Raw genomic sequence first — 21,475 nt, forward strand, 5'->3', positions numbered from 1 at the left:
TGTGGGAGCAACACCTCAAATCCATTCTAGACCTAACAATTGCATGCTACGTCACCGCCCAACTACCCAATTCTAACTCTTTTCCATAGACCCTATTATGACTATTTTTATTTGACCTAGACTCACCCTTACTTTGACTCTAGCAGATACATAAGACCTTTGTTAATTCAAATATGAGCAAACGGCATCATTACCTTATTTTCAATTAATCCTTTTGTTCACTCTCCCCCTCCCTTTTTTCCCTCCCTTATCCTTATTTTTCTCTTTTTTTTCTTTCCTTTCGGCCTTATATAAAAATTAGTTATTTGATTTTGATATTGTTTATGATCCTGAAAGTTTGTAACAGGTTTGTCCTGGCTGATTACATGTTGTAAATGTCTTATAATTTCTCCAATAAAAAGAATTTGGAATAAAAAGGTATTTTTGCAGGGCATTGCCCCAAGATAATCAGCTCTTTTACAAGAAAATACACAAAGCCCCCCACCCAAATAAAATACCAAACACTAAAAACCCTAAACTACCCATTGCCCTGAAAAGGGCTTTTGTTGGGCATTGCCCTTAAAAAGGCATTCAGCTCTTTTACTGCCCACCCTATCTAAATTAAAAAAAAAAAAAAAAAAAAACCTTTAAAAAAAAAAACCCTACGTCTAAGCCCCAGGTTGCTACTCACCGTTCCTGAAGTCTGGCAGAGAAGGTCCTGTTCCAGGCGGTGTAGTCTTCTTCGAAGCGGCAACGTCTTTCTTCTTCCTGGAACATCCTCTTCGTACGATCTTCGCCACACACTGGATAGAGAATTCAAGGGATGCGATTAAAAATGGCATCCCTTGAATTCCTATTGGCTGATGGGATTCTTTAAATTGAAAATAAACCAATATGATGAAAGCTACTCAAATCCTGTTGGCTGTTCAAATCAGCCAATAGGATGAAAGCTACTGAAATTCTATTGGCTATTCAAATCAGCCAATAGAATTTGCAGGCATTTTCGGGAGTTACGGTGCTCCCATACTCAGCGCAAGGCCTGCTACGGTTGCCTTTTATGGTGAGGTAAAAATGGACTAAGATATCTCCATTTTCGCCACGTAAGTCCTTGCGCTGGATATTGGATACCGATTTGCGACGCGGTCCCATGTTAGCCTATGGGAGTAAAAATTGCGGGTGAAATATACATGTCTCATTTATATGCGGCGCTGTATATAGGATTCCAAAACCGTGCAAAAAGCAGCGTCGCCGGCTGTTGCGAGCGACGCTGCATATGTAATGTGCCCCAAAGACGCAGGAAATGACGAGACTTGCATCACCCTAGATGCAATTTCATGCCAAAAATTATGCCACAAAAACGGCATTTTGCGTCCTTGCAATCCTAGTTTGACCGCAAAAAATTTGGAAGACAAGTCAAATTGAAAAAAATTTAAACCCCAGGTAAGGAAAAAATAAATAAATAATCTTCCCAAACAAATTCCATACTGCAAAAAAGGGAAATATACAACATAGACCTGACTCATGGCAAATATAAGCAAACACATTTAACACTTTACAATATAATATAAAGCGCCAAACATAGCTAAGAGTGTCTTAAAAAAAAAATGATACTTACTTACCAGAAGACACCCATCCACATATAGCAGACAGCCAAACCAGTACTGAATAATATCAGCAGAGGTAATGGTATAGGAGTATGACGTAGATCTGAAAAGGGAGGCAGGGGATGAATCCCTGTGACCGATACAGAGGGCCTTTGCATAGATTTCCCAAGGGTGAAACCATGAAATCAACAAGCAATACTCCCTTCACATCCCTCTGACAAACACTGTACTCAGAGGAATTGGGCTTCAGAATGCTTAGAAGCGCCAATCATAGAAGAAATCAAGCACAACTTACTTCACCACCTCCATAGGAGGCAAAGTTTGTAAAACTAAGGTATGTGTGAGGTGGGAGCTGTATTTATAGGTATTTTGAGGTTTGGGAAACTTTGCCCCCTCCTGGTAGGAATGTATATCCCATATATGCCACTAGCTCATGGACTCTTGCCACTTACATGAATGAAAACAGAGAGGAGTTCGAAAACCTGCAGTTCCTTCTGTGAGAGGGAAAATAAACAAACTTACAAAGAGTAGAGTACTAGTATGCTCCTAACAGAACGCTCAATAAAATAAACCATGTACATTCCCCTTCAGCCCTGACAGCCGCAGTCCCTAAGAGATGGTACAACCTATAAGAAAAATGAAGTATGCCAGCTCTTAAAGGTGCAGCAGTGCCCTGAATTGCAAGCTCCCCATGAAAAGTTAAATTCCCAGCTAGGAGAAAATGAGAGATCTTAGCACTCAAGGTTTCCTAACCCTTCCAACCTGTGAAGGAAACGCCCTTAGAGCCTCTGTTGTGGGGCAGACACAGCCTTCCAGCTTCATCCAGACTTCTGACAGGTATCTGAAGTAGAAGAAAATCAATAACACTGGTTGCCAGGTAGGGGGCGTTATGAGGGGGGAGAGACGTTCCCTGCGACCTCCAGCAGCTAACACTCTTACTAAAGATGATTACATGGTCACAACATTAACCAAATGCAGTCTGTATCTTAGAGGTGCAGCCCACCTGACTTACTGCCCATATTCTCAGTACGCCTATAAAATGTATACTTATATGTGAATAAAGTTACACAGGTTTGAATTGTATGTGTGGATCAAATTGACCTAAACAGGACAGAATCTGTATGAAATATTTAAATACATAAAAGGAATCACAGTAAATGAGGAGAGTATATTTAAAAGAAGAAGAAAAACTACAAGTGGACAGAGTCTTAAGTTAAAGGAGCAAAGAATTAAGAGTAATATCAGGAAGTATTGCTTTACTGAGAGGGCAGTGGACGCATGTAATAGCCTTCAAGCAGAGGTGGTAGAGGTTAACAAAGTGAAGGAGTATAAGTATGCGAGGGATAGGCATAAGGCTATCCTAGATATAAAATAAGGCCAGGGACTAATGAAAAAAAAGTGGACAGACTAGATCCTGCAAATTATTCTTATCTGTCGACAGTCTATGAATTAATCAAAAGGTATTTAGTATGGTTTATAAATGGATTCTGACAAATATGTAATGTGGGGACCGGGCTGTATTTAGGTGAACCTTTTGTGAATCTTGAGGCACTTACACATGGACCCAACAATACAGTATTAGACTGTAATATGGAATATGCATGGATCTTGCTATTTCTAACAATTGTTATGCATCCAAAATGTTAGTATAAAATACCTTTGTTCTGTTAAAATCTGTACTTAGTTCTATAAACTGTGTGTAATATGCACGGAGCAAACCGCTGTGTGAAGTTGGCACCCCATGTTTGTAAAACGTGAATAAAAATAGAATACTATTAGTTTGTGCCGCAAAAACTTTTGCCGTTATCGCACATACAATGTTAGATTTCGTGACCTCAAGCCCTGTCAACTTTGTACCCAGTGTTATTACATTTTAAAAACAAATATACACCATGCGTTTGTGCTGGTTTGGTTTTGGAAATAAAAATATTGAGATGGCAACAGGGGAGAAAGAAGAGTGAAATTTATTCAAACACATTTGGCTTTCAAGAGCAATAAATTCCATAAAGTTTTAATAGCTAGAATGTGCCTAGGTTTCCTTGTAATGCCCCTCCCCTGTACCCTGGGAAATGGGCTAGGAGAGCTTAAGAAACTACTTGCTTGATGGTTTGACTCCTAGCTGAAAGAATCCAGGGTAAATCAATATTTGACCCCCTCACTTTCTCTTTTTTACTAACTGATGCAAACAGGTACAGTCTAGGGATGGGCGAATGTGTTTATATCCGAATTCGAATGTTAGAACGAATGTTATTGTAGAAATTCAATTTACATAATAGAATGTTGATAAGAACGAATATTCTTAAAAATTCGATTTTCGAATGTTATTTATAGTTTTCGAATGTCACATTCGAATTTTACATTTATAAAACATAATTGTAGACTAGAAACACTATTTCGAATGTCACATTCAAATCGAATGTCACATTCGAATATTACATTTATTAAACACAGTTGCAAACTAAAAATACTATTTTGAATTTGAATGTGACATTCGAATATTACATTTAAAACACAGTATTAGACTAGAAATACTACTTCAAATTCGAATGTGACATTCGAATTCAAATGTAGAATTCGAATATTACATTTATTAAACAGTTGTAGAATAGAAATACTATTTCAAATTTGAATGTCACATTTGAATTCAAAAGTCACATTTGAATTTGAATATTACATTTCGAAATTGAATGAATTACATAGCTAAACATTCTATTATTTGAACGAATATTTTCAAATTTTATTGAAAAATTCGAAAACGAAAATTCAAAAATAGAATGTTAGAATGTTATATAAACATTTGAAATTCGATTCAAACGAATGAATGTATCAAAAATCGTTTCAAATTGACATTCGCCCATCCCTAGTACAGTCCTGTGAAAAAGTACAGCCTCTTTATGGTTCTACGTATCAGGACATAATCAGCAGGTACAAAAATGAGGTAAATACAACCTCACATGACATTACACTGTCACTTAATTTACAATAAAGACAAAATGGAGAAGCCATGTGTCAAACAGTCCGTACACCTTATGATTCAATAGCTTGTAGAACCACCTTTAGCAGCAATAACTTATTCGTTTTCTGTAAGACTTTGCCCAAATCCCTCCACAATGATGTGAGACAGAAACTCTTCTTTACAAGGTTGCTTCAGTTCATTGAAGTTTGCAGGTGTTCTGTTTGGGAAGCAGACAGTTTTATGTTGCCCTACATCACGTGCACGCCCAGTTCAACATGTCAGCAGGCTTTTGCACATGCGTCTCGCTTTCCCTGAAGCCCTTGTAGAATTAGTGTGCTTGTGCGCACCTTGAGCTTTGAGTATTATATATAAAAAAAAAATGAGAAATAATAAATAGAATTAGGCTTAAGTGAGGGTTGGGTTAGAGTGGAAGGTTAGTGAAGTTTGTCCCTAAAATTACATATAACTGATTATTAACTGAGTTTGATGCAATTTTACGGACAAACGTCTCTCTCTATTAAAATTAAAGCTCCTGAGGGGCACACACACACGTGCATTGGAGTCCTTTGCAGTTAAGTAGGCAAAAACAAAACTTACACACTTTAGAAATCAATATTGCATAAGTATTTACTGTAAATATTTCACATTCCAATGTTCTAAGTACTTTTACATAGTTATTACATCTATATCATGTGTATAAATATAATTATATACACACACACAATATATATATATATATATGCACACATATACATACACACAGTATATATATATATATATATATATATGTATATATATATATATATATATATATATATATATATATACACACACACACATACACACATACATACACACACAGTATATATATATATAAACACACATATACACATATACACACAAAACACGGGTGGGGTCAGCACTCTCAGGCCGGACCGGGTACACATCCGATGACCCTGCAACATGCACAGCCCTGGGTGCAAACCAGCAGTCTCAGGAAGCTGCACTGTCACCAGAGTAACAGGCAGTTAACCCCAGTCAGGCCTGGGTGCATGGACCAAACAAGGACAAATTACAAAAAATAAATATTTTTAATATAAAACACACAGAAAAAGTCCAGCACTCACTCACAAGCTCTCAACTAAGATAAAAAGCAGCAATGGAAGAATTAGTTACCGCATCTGGCCAAATGGGAAAAGCCCAGGTACCTCGTCAAGGTTTCTTCCAAATAAACCTGGGTCCCTAAACAGCCACACAATGCAGGCTCACAATCAAACAACTGTGAAAAAAAGCAACTGTGAAAAAATGGAGGGTGCACAGGCTTATGTAATTTCCCCAAACATATACAAAACACGGGTGGGGTCACACACACATAGTTTTGTATCCGGTTATGCTCCTCATTCCACTAGGTTATGTGTTAATGGGAGTTAAAAATTAATTATAGGTCACTCAGTTGTTATTTGAAAATGATGTATGTCACTGAACACAGGTCTACCGATATACCCTCCTGTACTCCAGTACTTTTAGTCCTGTAAGGTTAATGTAATTTAACAGGGATGTCCCTTTAACTCGGATACCGCGTCAAATGTTAGAATTTAATATGGGATCCTTTCCTGCAAACAAAATGATATAGTTTATCTACAACCTAACCTGCTATAGTTCTTTAAACTGATCATATGTTACTAAGTTATCCATATCTCAGTAGGTCTGCAGCACTAGCATTGTACTGTATGTTTATAGACTTTAAAATGTAGGTATAGTTCATATTGATATCTGACCTGGCTGACCCGCGCTCATATAATATGGACAAGAATAGTGCTGTCTGCGGCCGAGACAGCATGCTGAGCATACGCCATAGAGCTTAGATTTAATTTATGAGCTGGAGTCATCTTTTCTTGATAGTCCACGTCATAGTCAGACGGTACAGGTTATTTAGTTTGGAAGTAGATGAACACGCATACCATAAATTTATATATATTTTAAGTGAGATTAGGATTATATGCTTACATACCACTGATGCCACCTTATAGCACTTATTATTCTGGTCCCCCTTTAATAAATAAATAATTGATCCTCAGGGCTTATAATAAGCTTAGAGTTAGAAGGAGACTTCTGTAATTATTCATGTCTAGTGCTGCGGGTCGTTGACACATTTCTTGTTGTTATATGTTGTTAGAGAGTCCTACAATAACTTGCTATTTGTTCTCTTCATGATAATTGAGTGACTAACTGTTGTTGAAAGTTTTACAAAATAAGGTTCCCCTTAAGTTTTATATATGTATATTTTGCGATAGATTTTGACCCAAGAGTGGTCTAATATCTTCTGCCTTCTGAAATGTTTTATATAAGTGGTCAAAGGTCCAAGAGCGACCTAACATAATGCAAAGGGAAGGTAATCCTACAAGGAAAATGCTGAGGTATCATATAATATTTTAGGCTTTGACTAGTTAATTCAATGTAGATGCGTATGAGAGCCTAATTGTACTTATACAACATGTAATGTACCTCAGTTTTTCTATACCAGATTGCACTTGTAAGGTCCGGCCCTTATATTAAAGTAACCTCCTTCTTATTTTGTATTATAGACATGTTGGAGGTCCAAAAGTGGCCTTGCTTATGGTATGGAGGTAGAAAACTGAGGATTAGCATTTGATATTTCTTCCTTTTATTCTATTTTGCAAGTATCACTTAGACAGTTGGTTGCAATATTGTATTTTTATATTAGATATATGTACGCATCTGCTTATATGTCATTCCATTGCTATTCAACATGCTGTCTGTTTATTTTAGTTATCTCACTAAGAAATCTCTGTCTATTTTAATCCTCAATAAAAATTATTTTAAAAAAATAATGTATTATGTGTTACTTATGCCAATTTTGAGAGGGGCCTGGAACCTAACTCCCTCACATCCCATTGACTTACATTATAAACTGGGTTTCAATTTACAACGGTTTCGATTTACAACCATTCCTTCTGGAACCTAACCCCGGCGTAAACTGAGGGCTATCTGTATATGTATATAAGCATAATAACACAAATATATATGTATATACACATAATAAGACAAATATATATGTATATGCACATAATAAGACAAATATATATGTATATACACATAGTAACACATAAATATATATGTATATACACATAGTAACATATAAATATATATGTATATACACATAGTAACACATAAATATATATGTATATACACATAGTAACACATAAATATATATGTATATACACATAGTAGCACATAAATATATATGTATATACAAATAGTAACACATAAATATATATGTATATACATAGAGCCAGACGGAATAATCTTAAAATAATAGGCCTTTCTGAAAAAACACAGTATAAAGATCTAAATAAATTTATATCTATCATTCTCCCTGAGATATTAGAAATCCCTGTTAATGAATTACCCTTTCTAATTGAGAGAAGTCATAGGATAGGCCCACTGAGAGAAGATAGAAGTAGTGATAGACCGAGACCCATAATTGCCAAATTCCTGAACTTCCAAGATAAGTTAAAGATGCTCTACTATTACAGAAAGAAAAAGGAAGTAATTATTGAGGATAGAAAAATTTTCATTTTCCAAGATTTTTCCGCTGAAGTTTCTAATAAGCGTAGAGAGATGGCACCGATATGCACTCAATTAATAAACAGTGGGTTGAACGCTACTTTAATATATCCTGCCAGGATTCGAATACAAGAGACAAAGGGAATTAAAATGTTAGAAAATATAAATCAGGCTGAACTATATATGAAAGAAATAAAGCAAAATTAATGTGTATTGGCTACAAGTTAGAACTCAACTGTCAGATTTGTTTAAAGTGAAAGTCGTATTACTATGGAAATTTCCACTTATCCCTGCACCTAGTAGAATTTTAAGAATTCAGGGGTTTTTTCTCTTTTTTTTTTTTTTTTTCCTCTCAGATCCTATATCTCGGTATCTCTCCCTTATATAAAATATGTCAGGTTTAATTAAATTTACCTCCTGGAATGTAGGTGGAATAACCACTCCACTAAAAAGGAAAGCAATCCTTCAACAACTTAAAACAATAGGAACGGATATAGCATTATTACAGGAGACTCATTTAAAGAAATTGGAATTGGAAAAACTGAAAACTAATTGGGTAGGAACGATGTTAGGAACCCCCTGTAAAAGTAGAAAGAGAGGTGTAGCTATTTTAATAAAAAAAAATTTAGATTTTAAACTGAAGACTTGTTTTTTAGATCCAAATGAGAGGTATATACTCTTAAAAATAGAATTTAAGGGGAAGACTATCACTATTTGTAATGTATATGGACCAAATGAGCACTCCCCCAAATTCTGGGCAGATCTCCAGACACATTTTTAGTTGCAAAATGGCAAGATTATGTACATAATAATTATGATTATTCTAATAGACCTGAACTTTTTTGGGAGGCTTCTAAAACTGTTCTTAGGGGAGAAATCATAGCATATCTATGTATGACCAAAACAAAAACAAAAAAGAGAGAAGGAAATTTCTAGAAGACTCACGCTATCATACAATAAAGTTATAAGTGAACCCTCCAAAACTAATTGGAAGAAGTATGGAGAGGCAAAAGAAGCAAGAGATATGTGGTTATTAAATAACACCGCACAACAAGAAATTAAAGCCAGTTCAAAGTATTTTAGGTATGGGAATAAATCTGGAAAAATATTAGCGAAATTAGCTAATAAATCTAGAGGACATAATTATATTGCCACTTTAAATAAAGAAGGGGTAATTCTGACTAAAACAGAGGAGATCATGAAAGCATTAGAAGAATATTACCAAAAGGTATATAGTGCTGAAAATGTAAACCTCGGTAATAAAGAAAAATTTTGGTCTAACCTAAAAATTCCAATGGTAGATAGGGACGAGATGAACAAAATAATAGAGCCAGGGGGGCGGAGCTAGCCATCAAGCTGGAGAGACGTGTTTGTGGAGAGCTCTCTCTTTTATCTACAAATAACCCATAGTTATTGGGGAAAAAGACTATCTTTTGAAGCTTATTAACACTACCTAGTGTAAGTGAGACCCCCTCAGATTCTGGGAGAGGGGTAAATATAGAAGTGTAAAGCCTCCAAATATAGTCCGTGACAGTTAGCTACTGCGGACCGGCCGTGCAGTGTGGAGACTGGGGTACAGCTTTTTACTGCGAATTAGGACCCTGGCTCTACCGATCCTGTCTTTGGGCTAAAAAATAAAAACACCTCCTGTCTCTGCCGCTGCTGTCCGGAGGGTCGGGGCTCCGCTCTGGAACAGCAGATTGCCGACTGACATAGAAAGAAGAGAGGAGACAGGAGTCTACCTAAATATCGGATGCCGGTATCATCTTCAGTCCTAACACCCGAAGTGCTGCTCTGCTGGAGTCACAACCCGCTGCCGTCTGGAGCCCATAGAAACCCTGCAATGATACCTCCAAGCCAAAGTGCGCCTCTAAGCTTTCTGGCGCGAACATCCGCCATCTTGCGGCCCAGCCTCCCGACAGCATCAGGGCCTTCTGGCAGCGGGGGACAAGAGTGCCGCACAGTATCATTTCTGGGAAGCTGGTAAGACCCACTTATTTGACCGCTCTCAATACCAGAGACTTGCCTTACCCTGCCACACGACTTCCCCACGCCTCACCACTCCTGTATTGCACAGCCTCAGCACATATACATGCAACAGTTTTCCTACCAGGGACAGGAACATACCCTGCAGTAGCGGTCACTCTTCTGGCTCTCTTACCGCCCGTGCTCTGAAGTGGGAGTTCCCCTTTTATTCCGGTCCCTGACTCTGTGTGGTCACACTGCTCAGATTCCCAGCTAGTCATATTTGGGCCCAGGAACTGACGAGGCATTACAAAAGCATAGAGAATCTCAGTTGAAAAAGCAGTGACCTCAGAGCTGGGTGGCAGACACCGGTGAATGGGAGTTCAGCCCTAACGACTGCACTTTCCAAAACAAGCACCTAGGAAGAAAATACCCAAAGTCCAAGCATCGGTGCACTTTAGAAGCAGTGTGGAAAAGCACCTACAGGATTAACGACGCTGCAGAGGTAATCTATTATCAGACCGCTGATCCGCCTGTCAGCCGGGAAGCAAGTAAGTTCAGCAGTGCAGGGATATAGTCCGGAGGGTCGGGGCTCCGCTCCGAACGGACTCAAACACAACTCCCGGTCAATAAGTGCTGTTATTGTTATACCACCAGGCAGCCTAACATCTAATTGTTGAGACACCGCTTCGGCATACAGTGTGAAGTTGTACTTACGGCTAGCTGGAACTTGCAGGGAAACAAGTTGTTTAGGGCTTCCCACCTCCCCACTGGACCTTTCATAAGTAAACGGTCAGGGGCTTCTTACACACATAACTGTTCCTGCACCATAACGTTAAGCCTGTAAAAGGCGCGAAAAGACGCCATTTTCATTTCTGTCTGTTTGCTCCCGGCAGCCATAGTAAATCAGCGGGTTTACAATAGAGAAAAGAAGGAAGAAAGAAAGAAGAAGGAAAAAAAATCGATTGCAGTGTAGTGGGGATCTGGGTGTCCAGAGTTTTCTGCTTCCAAGAACTGTTTGATAATATTTAAAGCTAGTACCCTTGCTAGCCCTGGCCCCTTCCACAGCTTCACACTAGACCATTGACAACTTACTGTGTCCGATACATTCCTATTCCTGATTCCTACTGAGGCCAGAGGAAGGGGTGTGCTGAACAACAGCAACTTCTAGTTCTTTCAACTCTGAGGGTAACAAATAGATCAAACTACCTTACCAGCCACCACTGTCCAGTGGCTCCCTAATATTACAAATTGGGAAGTATAATAAAGACTCAGGACACTGCCTTCTATATACAGACACATCTGAGATCACAGTTTAAGCCTTTAGATAAAATACCTAAGCTACCACTACAAACGGACCACATCTCAAACATATTGGTCATAAAACAGCTCTCTGTGCTGCAAACCAATGAGAGACACTAGCATTCTAGATCAACCTTCCTATTAAGGAAACCCTTGAATAGACGGGTTAATTTGAAGTTCTAAATATATTGGCCTGCTCTGAGGAGTATACAATATATTACACGCAGTAATTACTTGCAGTGCGTTGGTGTCTCAGCTTGTCATACCCACAGAGACTTTGCTGTATTTTGGGCATTTTTTCATATTTCATCATTATAAGTTTGCAAAATTTAGCTGCTGCGTCAGCTTATGTACCTTTGAGCTCTCAGCTCAGAGTGGAGTGTTATATCGCTTTACTGTCTGTCTAACCATTTTTATTCCTTGCAGGTTATAGTTTTTAAATAGTTCAGTGTACACTTAAGTGTTAACCCCTCAAGACTCCTCCTTTCCGGTCTAGCTAGTCTAGGCTGGTCACTTCCACCTCCCCTTTCCCCTTCCTTCGGGTCGTATCCCCCTTTCCTGAGTCGAGAGGAGGTCGCTCAGTTCTTCCCCCAGCTTACTTATAGCCCCTCAGTCACCTGATTTAATATCTGCTGCACGTTTGTTCTCGCTTGTACCCGCCACTACCATATTTGTACCATCCCAGCGAGAATAGCCTTTGTAACCCCAGCTTAAGCCCCAACCCAACTTTCTCCTCCAGCGTCCCTTGCTGGCTAAGATTTACCCTTTCACATGACCTATACAGACGCCCCTCTGGCACGCTAGAAAAGGCTCCCACTCCCTGCCACTCTTTCTATTACACCTCATAGACCTTTTAAATTCATAGTTACTGCGCCAATCTCTTACACTTAGTTCACTTACCCAAGTTGTAGTATTAATCTGTTACCTAATCTTCACTTTTCTATTATAAAGGTGCTGTAACCGGAGTTTTGTGTGCTATTGGTCCCCATAAATTTGCTTAAGTAAACTTTTTTGGCTTTTGCTGTTGCGGGACCCCTTGTCTGCGGGACATACCCCCCACATATAGCCAATATAGCGGCCCTGGACTGTTAACAAATATTGCAGCATTACTTCATATGTCTTGGGCCCTGTGTTGCACATTTTCCACCAGTGGGCCACATTATCTTACTAGCTTATTGCTGCTGCGCCAGCTTATGTGTCTTTGGGCCCCGGCTCAAAGAAGAGTGTTGTGTTATCTTACTGTTTGCCTAACGACTTTTCTTTCCTGCAGGTTCATTCCACGGTAATAGTCATCCCAGTAAATTAAACTACTGCCTCAGTGTTGGTCTCTCAAGACTCTCCCTTTCCGGCCTAGCTAGTCTAGGCTGGTCACTTTGTTATTGTAGTACGTAATTTCCCCTCATCCCTCACACACGTGACTTAAGAGAAATATAAGAGTCTGAAAACTAATACAACCATCTATATTCTCGGTCCACTTGTTACATTACACCTCTACTCTCAATATCTCACTAGTAGGATAACCTGTTAACACACACCCAGTACTCCCACGACTTACATTAGAGGTTTACTTATCACGCCAACACAGCATACCCCTGGTTAACACATCCAAGCCAGCCTAGACCTAGAACACCCTCCTTTATTGCATAGCCACACAGATCTTACCTCTTTAACCTTCTATATACTGACACACACTCATCACGCACACTTAGGCTACACCATACTGCACCCTCATTAACACAGAACGTAGCTTGCCTCATCCTTCACCCACGTGGCTTAAAAGAAAAACTAGAATATTTGCTGAGGTCCACTCTGACCATTATTGTATTGCATTGTATTGGTTTTCATTTAACAGGTGAACCCCAACTGGCCCCCCCTTTCCGGCCCTGCTTGTCTGGGCTGGTCACTTCCCTCTCCCCTTTTCCCTTCCGAAAGGTCGTACCCCCTATTCCCGGGCCAGAAGGGGACTTGCCACAATTTTATCCATAACTTTTGGAGTGAACTTGCCCTTGACCTGTGTCTGGGAGGTCTCGCTGGCCCTCGCCCCCCGGTGGCGGCCTATTCCTTTTTACAAACTAGACCTGTGGTCATTTAATCCTTAGCAGGGTGGCCGTCATGGAGGGGTAGGGGCCGGGGAGGCCGTCTGGGCCCCTCTCTGTGTACTGCTTAATGTGATTACTTGCTCATGCTCTTATTTTTGTAATCCCCTGTGAATCTAACCTCTGGTGCCACCACCGCTCTACCTGTCTTGTGTCCGCCTTTGTCTCATTGACTCTCTTTTTGCCACAAATTCAAAATGCCTCATACGATCAGACGAACCACTAAAACACCTGGATCAGTGAAAAAAACGGTGATAGACCACTTCTCCCTACCACGCAAGGAAATGGAAGATGACTCTAATGATGGCCTGAGTGGGTCAGAGTCTCTGGGTGATGGTTCCCAACAGGATGCCCTGTTAAACCCCAGGTCTCAGCACTTCATTACTGAGGATACCCTTCAGAAGATGCTCGCTAACCAAACCCGCTTCATCACCAAAGAAATTCAAAAAAATCATGCTGAGCTCAAAAAGGATATTTCGGAGATAGGTGAAAGGGTGGACTCCCTAGAAAGGCGGCAAGATGATATTGTTATGGATCAATCAAACCTTTTGGCCTACTCTGAGTCTTTGGCTGACCAGCTGAGTCAGCTCGAGTTTAAGCTGGCGGACGTTGAAGATCGGGCCCGCAGGAATAATATAAGATTTCGGGGTATACCGGAGGACATTACACCAGCAGATCTACAAGGTTTTCTCCAAGAGCTCTTCGGTAGCCTGTTGGGTCCTATGGAGGGCCTAACTACCACTATTGAAAGAGTTCACAGAGCTCTACGCCCCAGGTCTGTCTCACAAGAAAAGCCAAGAGACGTTATAGCCTGTTTTCACAGTTTCCTCTTTAAAGACAAGCTGATGCAGGCCGCCTCCCGTAAGCCTCAGTTGCCAGAAAAGTTTCAAACCATCCAGCTTCTTCCCGATTTGTCGGCTCACACCCTACAATTCAGAAGGCAGTACCAACCAGTCACACTGGCTCTCAGAAATGCTGGCATCCGTTACAGATGGGGATACCCGTCTAAGTTGTTGATTACAAGGGACAATCAAACCCACATAATGTCTTCACTGGCACAGGGCACTGTATTGCTGGCACAGTGGGGTCTTACCAAAGGAGACATGACGGAATCTATTCCCATCAAGGCAAAATTGAGGGCTACTGCCCCAGAATGGACCGCTAAGGATCAGCGTTCCAAAAGGCAAAAAACACAGCAGGCACAGGACTCCCGGGGTCCCCAAGATCCCTCCTCCTGAATGCAGGGCACCATTGGTCAACAACAACTTTAATCTGTCATCATGCTCTAACATAGGGTCCATTCTCTATGGATGGCCCCACAGCGACAGCGGTACTTAGCTAGCACTGGACTCTTAGCGGCCCATATCGGGTCTAAAGTTACAGTCAATATTATTATTTTTTCCTTCTTGTAATTTGTGTGCATATTTGTATTACCAGGGTTTATACATGCTTTCTAATACTTTATGTGGTCAACCCAGCACAGGTCATTCATCTCTAAATGAATAGGCATAGTATTACCTCCTCCCTTTAGATAGCATAAGTACCGTTTTTTTTTTTTTTTTTTTTGTTTTTTTTTCTCCTCAACATGTTATGACTGATTTTCTATTTACCTAATCTGGATGCTTCGTACCTTACTCAGGTTTGTTGTTGTATGTACATATCCATTACTGTTTTCACAGGTTAAATATATGTTTATAGACTTATTTGTTTCCTTCCCTTGTGCACGGTGAGGGGCCGATGGTCTCGGCTTTCTCCCTGTACCTATTCCTAGCTCCCCCCCCCACATAGGTAGCCCACGCCAGGGTTCCACTTAGGTGAACTATTTTCACCTCATTTCCTATTACAACACCTCAGAACTGATTTCCTGTCCTAATTTCCCCCTCTAACCCCCTCTCTTCAATTTCCATCCTATCCCCTGTCCCCAGGCCACGGTAGTGAGATGGCGCACTCTTTAAAGGTGCTCACACATAATGTTAGGGGGCTTAACTCCCCCTTTAAAAGGAGTCTTTTGTCACGTGAACTGAGATTCCACAATCCTGACGTAGTCTTCCTGCAGGAGACTCACTGGCAGTCGGGCGCCCCTCAATATTTTCACTCTCGTTCCTATAAAGTCCTGGAACACTCACCCTTCTCCAAAAAAGCTAGAGGGACGGCCATCCTGCTTCACAACAGGATCGCCTACGAGCAACTTTATGCACTTACTGATCCCCAAGCCAGATATACAATTCTGGTTTGTAAACTGGACCATGTTCTTCATACATTGGTCTCCATTTATCTTCCTAACTCCCGCCAGCCGGCATCTCTCCGTACTATTTTGCAGACACTTGATACGATTAGGCAAGGGAGGGTTTTGATTGCGGGAGACTTCAACATGACATGGGAGCCAAATCTCGACCGCAAACAGCTTCGAGCGGGCAGTAAGCATTCGCAAGAGACATATATCTCTGCCCAATTTAGGGCAGTAATGTCGCAATATGGATACTTCGACATTTGGAGAAGTCTACATCCTAACGATAGGGACTTTACTCATTTCTCTATCCCCCACAAAACTTACTCCCGACTGGACTATATCTTCTGTCAGGCTGGGTCTTTGGACTCAGTCTCCTGCTCCAGTATCCCACTCTGTTCTTGGTCGGACCATGACCTTGTAACGGCGGATCTATTTCCCTCAGATAAAGCACCAAGTAAATCCAATTGGTGCCTTCCTAGACACATTTTGGCCGATATTCCGTTCAGGGAGGAATTAAGACGGGACCTGACTGAACTGTTAGTTTGTAATGACAACGGCCAGACCTCAGACGATATTCTATGGGGCGCGATAAAAGCAACTATCAGGGGCCTTATCATTCGCAAACAAGGAGCACTGAGAAAACGAGCGGGCCTTACTCTTGCACAGGCACACGCAAAACTCAGATCCTTGGAGTCCCTCAATCGCGCTTCCATTAGCCTTGATGTGGCAGCGCAGATTGCTACAGTTAAGGAGCATATCAACCTCCTAGAGCTCCGCCGTACACAAACTAATCTAAGCAAACTAAAACAATTATACTATTACAAAGGTAATAGACCTGACACTATGCTTGCTAATAGGCTCAGGCATAAGCATAGTAACTCCCGCATTTCCCAGATTAATTATAATGGCAAATTGCATAAGAGGCCCTCTCAGATTGGAGAATGCTTTGCTGACTTTTACTCCAAACTTTACAATATTGAAAATTCGGAGACTCTCACCCCAACTACTAGTCAGGATATCAGAGACTTTCTGACCTCCGCTTACCTCCCCACTCTTACTACAGAGCAACAAGACTCCCTCACAGCTCCTTTATCTTTGGCGGAGATTAAGCTAACGATAAAAAATCTAAAACCCTTTAAGGCTCCAGGGCCTGATGGCTTCTCTGCCCAGTTTTATAAGGTATTTGTTAATGAACTATCACCCTACTTGCAGAGGTTTTTTACCTTAGCAAGTGAAGAAGGCTCCCTGAGGGAGGAATTCTTAAAAGCAGCCATAGTCACCCTGCCAAAACCAGATAAGGATCCTTCCTCCTGTGCAAGCTATAGGCCAATTTCTTTAATTAACGTAGACGTGAAGGTCTACTCTAAAATTCTTGCCAATCGTATCAGCAGGCTTCTCCCGCACCTTATAGGTCCGGATCAAGTAGGGTTCATTCACAAGCGCGAGGGGCCGGACAATACTAGGCGTCTTGTTAATATTGTGTGTGAATCTACCAGAATGCAGAAGCCTTTCTCGGTTATCTCCTTGGATGCCGAGAAGGCTTTTGACCGAATCCGCTGGTCCTACTTGTGGGAAACCCTCAGAACCTTTAACTTCCCCCAGTCGACATGCAGGGCTATTCAGGCGCTATATTCTGCCCCGTCGGCTGCTGTCAGGGGTCTTGGCTTTCAGTCTGATCCCTTCAGCATCTCCAATGGCACTAGACAAGGGTGCCCCCTATCTCCGCTGTTGTTTGCCCTGGCAATCGAGCCCTTGGCTGCCCATATCCGCGATGATGCGTCCATTCCAGGGATAATGCTTTCAGGCACTCTGCAAAAAATTGCATTATTCGCAGATGATATCACAATCTTCACTGCGGACCCCGGTAGAGCTGTTCCCAGACTGTTGGATGTTCTACAGAACTTTGGCGACCTCTCATTTTATAAACTGAACACTCAAAAGACAGAGATATATTGGTGGGGATACCCTCACAATTACATTAATAGTTTAAAGAAGAGCTATAACTTCAAATGGTCGCAGGAGCAGGTCACACATTTGGGGGTTAGAATATCTAACAACGCCTCAAAAATGGTCAAGGACAATTACATCCCCTTGTTGTCTGAACTGAGATCCTTAAAAAATGCTTGGGATCACAAGTCCATCTCATGGATGGGGCGTATAGCCTCTATTAAAATGTCTTTCCTCCCTAAGCTCACCTACTTGTTTAGGTGCCTCCCCATCAGAGTCCCTATGCCACTCTTGCTACAGTTTCAGAGTGAAATAACAAAATTTATTTGGAAGGGCTCGACCCCCAGGATAGCACAAAAACATCTGAAATTTCCTATACACCTAGGAGGCCTGGCTTCCCCTTCTGTGGTAAAATACTATGAGGGGGCCATGCTTACCCACATCTCCCAGTGGGGAGTTCTTCAGTCCCGTGATAAATGGCGCGAGATTGAACAGGCCTCTCTACCCCATAATGTCCTGCTCAAGGATATTATTTGGACCCCGCCACACAGCCGCAGAACTCTAGGTATCAACAATTTAGTTATCACAGAATGCCTTCAGGTCTGGGACAAGATCCGGCACCGCCAACTAATTGCCCCCCACCCTTCCCCTATCACTTCGGTGGCTGGTCTGCTTTCTGGACTGGCGGATACCCACCCGAATATATGGGCCAGGCTAGGGATTCGGCGGGTCTCGGACTTTTGGTCCGCATCACAGCCCGATGGCTTTATAGATCCAACTCTCCTGGGTTCCCCTGGGGATATTCCTCCGGTCCTCTTTTTTGAGACCATTAGGATTAAAAGCCTCTTGAGAAGCTGGGGTTTTCTCCCCACCACCTCTCGACAGTCCACCCCGTGGGAGTCTGTCTGGAAGACGGGTCACAGACTTATCCGACCATTATCGTTCCATTATGGGACTCTCGATGGTACTGTCCCGCCTGAAATTGCCCCGCATTTGCAGATCTGGGAGGCTTTACTGAACTCTCAAATCTCGGTGGACACCTGGCAAAGGGCCATCCTTTTGACGAAGAAAACCCTCCATTGCATCACTATGTTCGAAACCTATTACAAGGTGATTTCCCACTGGTATCTGGTCCCCACACGGCTGGCAAGGATGTACCCAGGAGTGTCACCTCTTTGCTGGAGGAACTGTGGTCTGCAGGGCACCATGCTCCACATCTGGTGGGAATGCCCTAAAATCACTTCCTTATGGTCTCAAGGTTTCCGCGCCCTTACCGATTTCGGAATCAGAATTCCGCCTGGCCCGCCTACTGCTTTGCTCCACCTGGGTTTACAGGACTTACCTAAGCATCAAGGCATCTTCAGTACCTACTTATTAGCCTCTATTAAGACTAATTTGGCTAGGTCCTGGAAAAAAGAAAAACCTCCTTCATGGAACGAGATTGAAAAAACCATGGCCTTCTTATACTCCATGGAAAAGACTATATATTTCGACTTAAACAAACTAGATATATTTGAGCTTGCTTGGGCTGATTGGAAGGACAAGTTTGATACTTCCTGGAGTCCTCCTGTCATGTCCTAAAGCCTACAGCCTGACTAACCTTGATCTATCTACCATCTTCCTCCATTTCTTCCCTCTCCTCTTCTATGCTCCCCCCCCTCCTTTCCCCCCCCCCTCCTTCCCCCTCCCCTTAGACTTTGTTCTGATTTCAAGACATGCGTTGTGTTGTATAGGTTCCTTTTCAGATATCCCATTTGTTCTCAGACTGATGTGAGATGTCATCTCTCCACCAGGGGAGTCCATCTAATCTTATCACTACTGTATTATTTCTTATCTTTGGGTCCCCTGGTTCGACCCGTAATCATATACTCCTGTATGCCATTGATGTATGTGTTTGGGACCTGCGTGTCCCTCATTGTTACTTCTACAAGTTTGAAAATGAATAAAATTCTTTTGAAAAAAAAAAAAAAAAAATAATAGAGCCAATTACAGAGAAGGAAATCGAAGAGGCAATAAAAAATCTAAAAAATAATAAGTCACCCGGGCCAGATTTATTGCCAAATGAATATTATAAAATTTTATCAGAGCACATAATACCTAATCTTAAGTCCCTTTTTAACTCTTATTTCTGTGAGGGGAAAGAAATGTCAACTAACTTTACGGCCTCTTGGACCTCCTTAATATTAAAGCCAAATAAAAAAAGTGATCAAATGGATTCATATAGACCTATATCTCTCCTAAACGTAGATTATAAGTTGTTAAATGGTATAATAGCGGAGAGATTCCAAATAGTACTTAAACATGTAATACATTAGAAAAGTTTTTCTTGTTTTAGATCACTTTAAAAAGCAAAGTAATATGAAGATACGAGATAGGATCTGTGATGCCGCTATTATCGCATTAGATGCTCATAAAGCGTTTGACTCTATAGAGTGGAACCATCTATACACTTCTTTAAGGCAGTTCGGCTTTCATGAAAGGATAATTAAGCTGATTGAAAAGTTATATAATTTTCCTCACACAGCGTTATTAGTTAATGGTCAAATTTCGGGTGATATCATCCTAAAGAGAGGTACTAGACAGGGATGCCCTTTGTCACCCCTGTTATTTGACATTGTCATAGAACCTTTTGCATGTGTTTTAAGAGAGAAGATAGAGGGAATCAAAATAGAGCAGCATGAATGCAAGATCGCCCTATATGCAGACGATTTGCTTTTGTTTGTAAGTAATTTAGAAAAAAATATTCCTATAATAATGGAAATAATAAATAATTTCAGTAAGTTTTCTGGTTACAAAATAAATTCAAGTAAGTCGGAATTAATGATGATCAAAGGGCAAATTAATACTAAAATTAAGGAATATTTTAAAAATTCACCTGAAGGTATAAGATACTTAGGAATACATATTTCTCTCTCGGAAGACAGGTGGTATAGCATGAATTTTACTCCTCTGTTTAAAAAAAATAGTGAAGAGCTTAAATTTTGGTCTAAGCTACCTCTCTCTATTGTGGGTAGAATAAATTTATACAAAATGATAACCTTCCCTAAAATACTTTATACTATGCAAAGTATTCCAATACCAATTGTTAAAAAAGACTTAAAAAAATTACAATCAGACATTCAAAAGTTTATTTTTTTTTTTTATTTATTTACTTATTTTTTTTAAATTTATAATATATATATATTTTTTTTTTTTTTTTTTTTTTTTTTTTTTTTAAAAATTAAATTTTTTTTAAGTTTTAATATTTTTTTATTTTATTTATTTATTTATTTTTTTTTTTTCTCTTTGTCCACACTCATATTGTCAGTGCTAGGTAGTTTTAGAATGTTTCACAAACTTATTTTCAATATATGGAACCCCAAATGTAAAATTAAACACATAGTTAGAAACAGTAACCTCAACATCCTATCATAACTTTTCAGCGCAAACACATACAAGTACAATATATGTTTTTAAACATGCCACATGCTAACAAATAAAATCTATTTTTGAAAACATTACGATACAACTAGGTTTATAATAAGGCTAGTAGTTTAATTATGGTCCATAGGACATATAGTCAGTAACATCACTTAAACTAAAAAAGATATAACTAATACCTTCACAATAAGGGGTTAAAAAAAAAAAAAACACAACAAATACCTACATATACCATCAGTATAGACACCAATTGCAGGCACAATGTGATTATGTTTTTTGAAGTTTTGCATATATGTATAATGCTATAACATTATAATGCATAATTTACCAATTCTGGTTATCCATCTTAACATCTATGCATATATCAACAAAATGTATAAAACTGAAA

This window comes from Bombina bombina, chromosome 7 (genome assembly GCF_027579735.1).
Source record: "Bombina bombina isolate aBomBom1 chromosome 7, aBomBom1.pri, whole genome shotgun sequence".
Taxonomy (NCBI): Eukaryota; Metazoa; Chordata; class Amphibia; order Anura; family Bombinatoridae; genus Bombina; species Bombina bombina.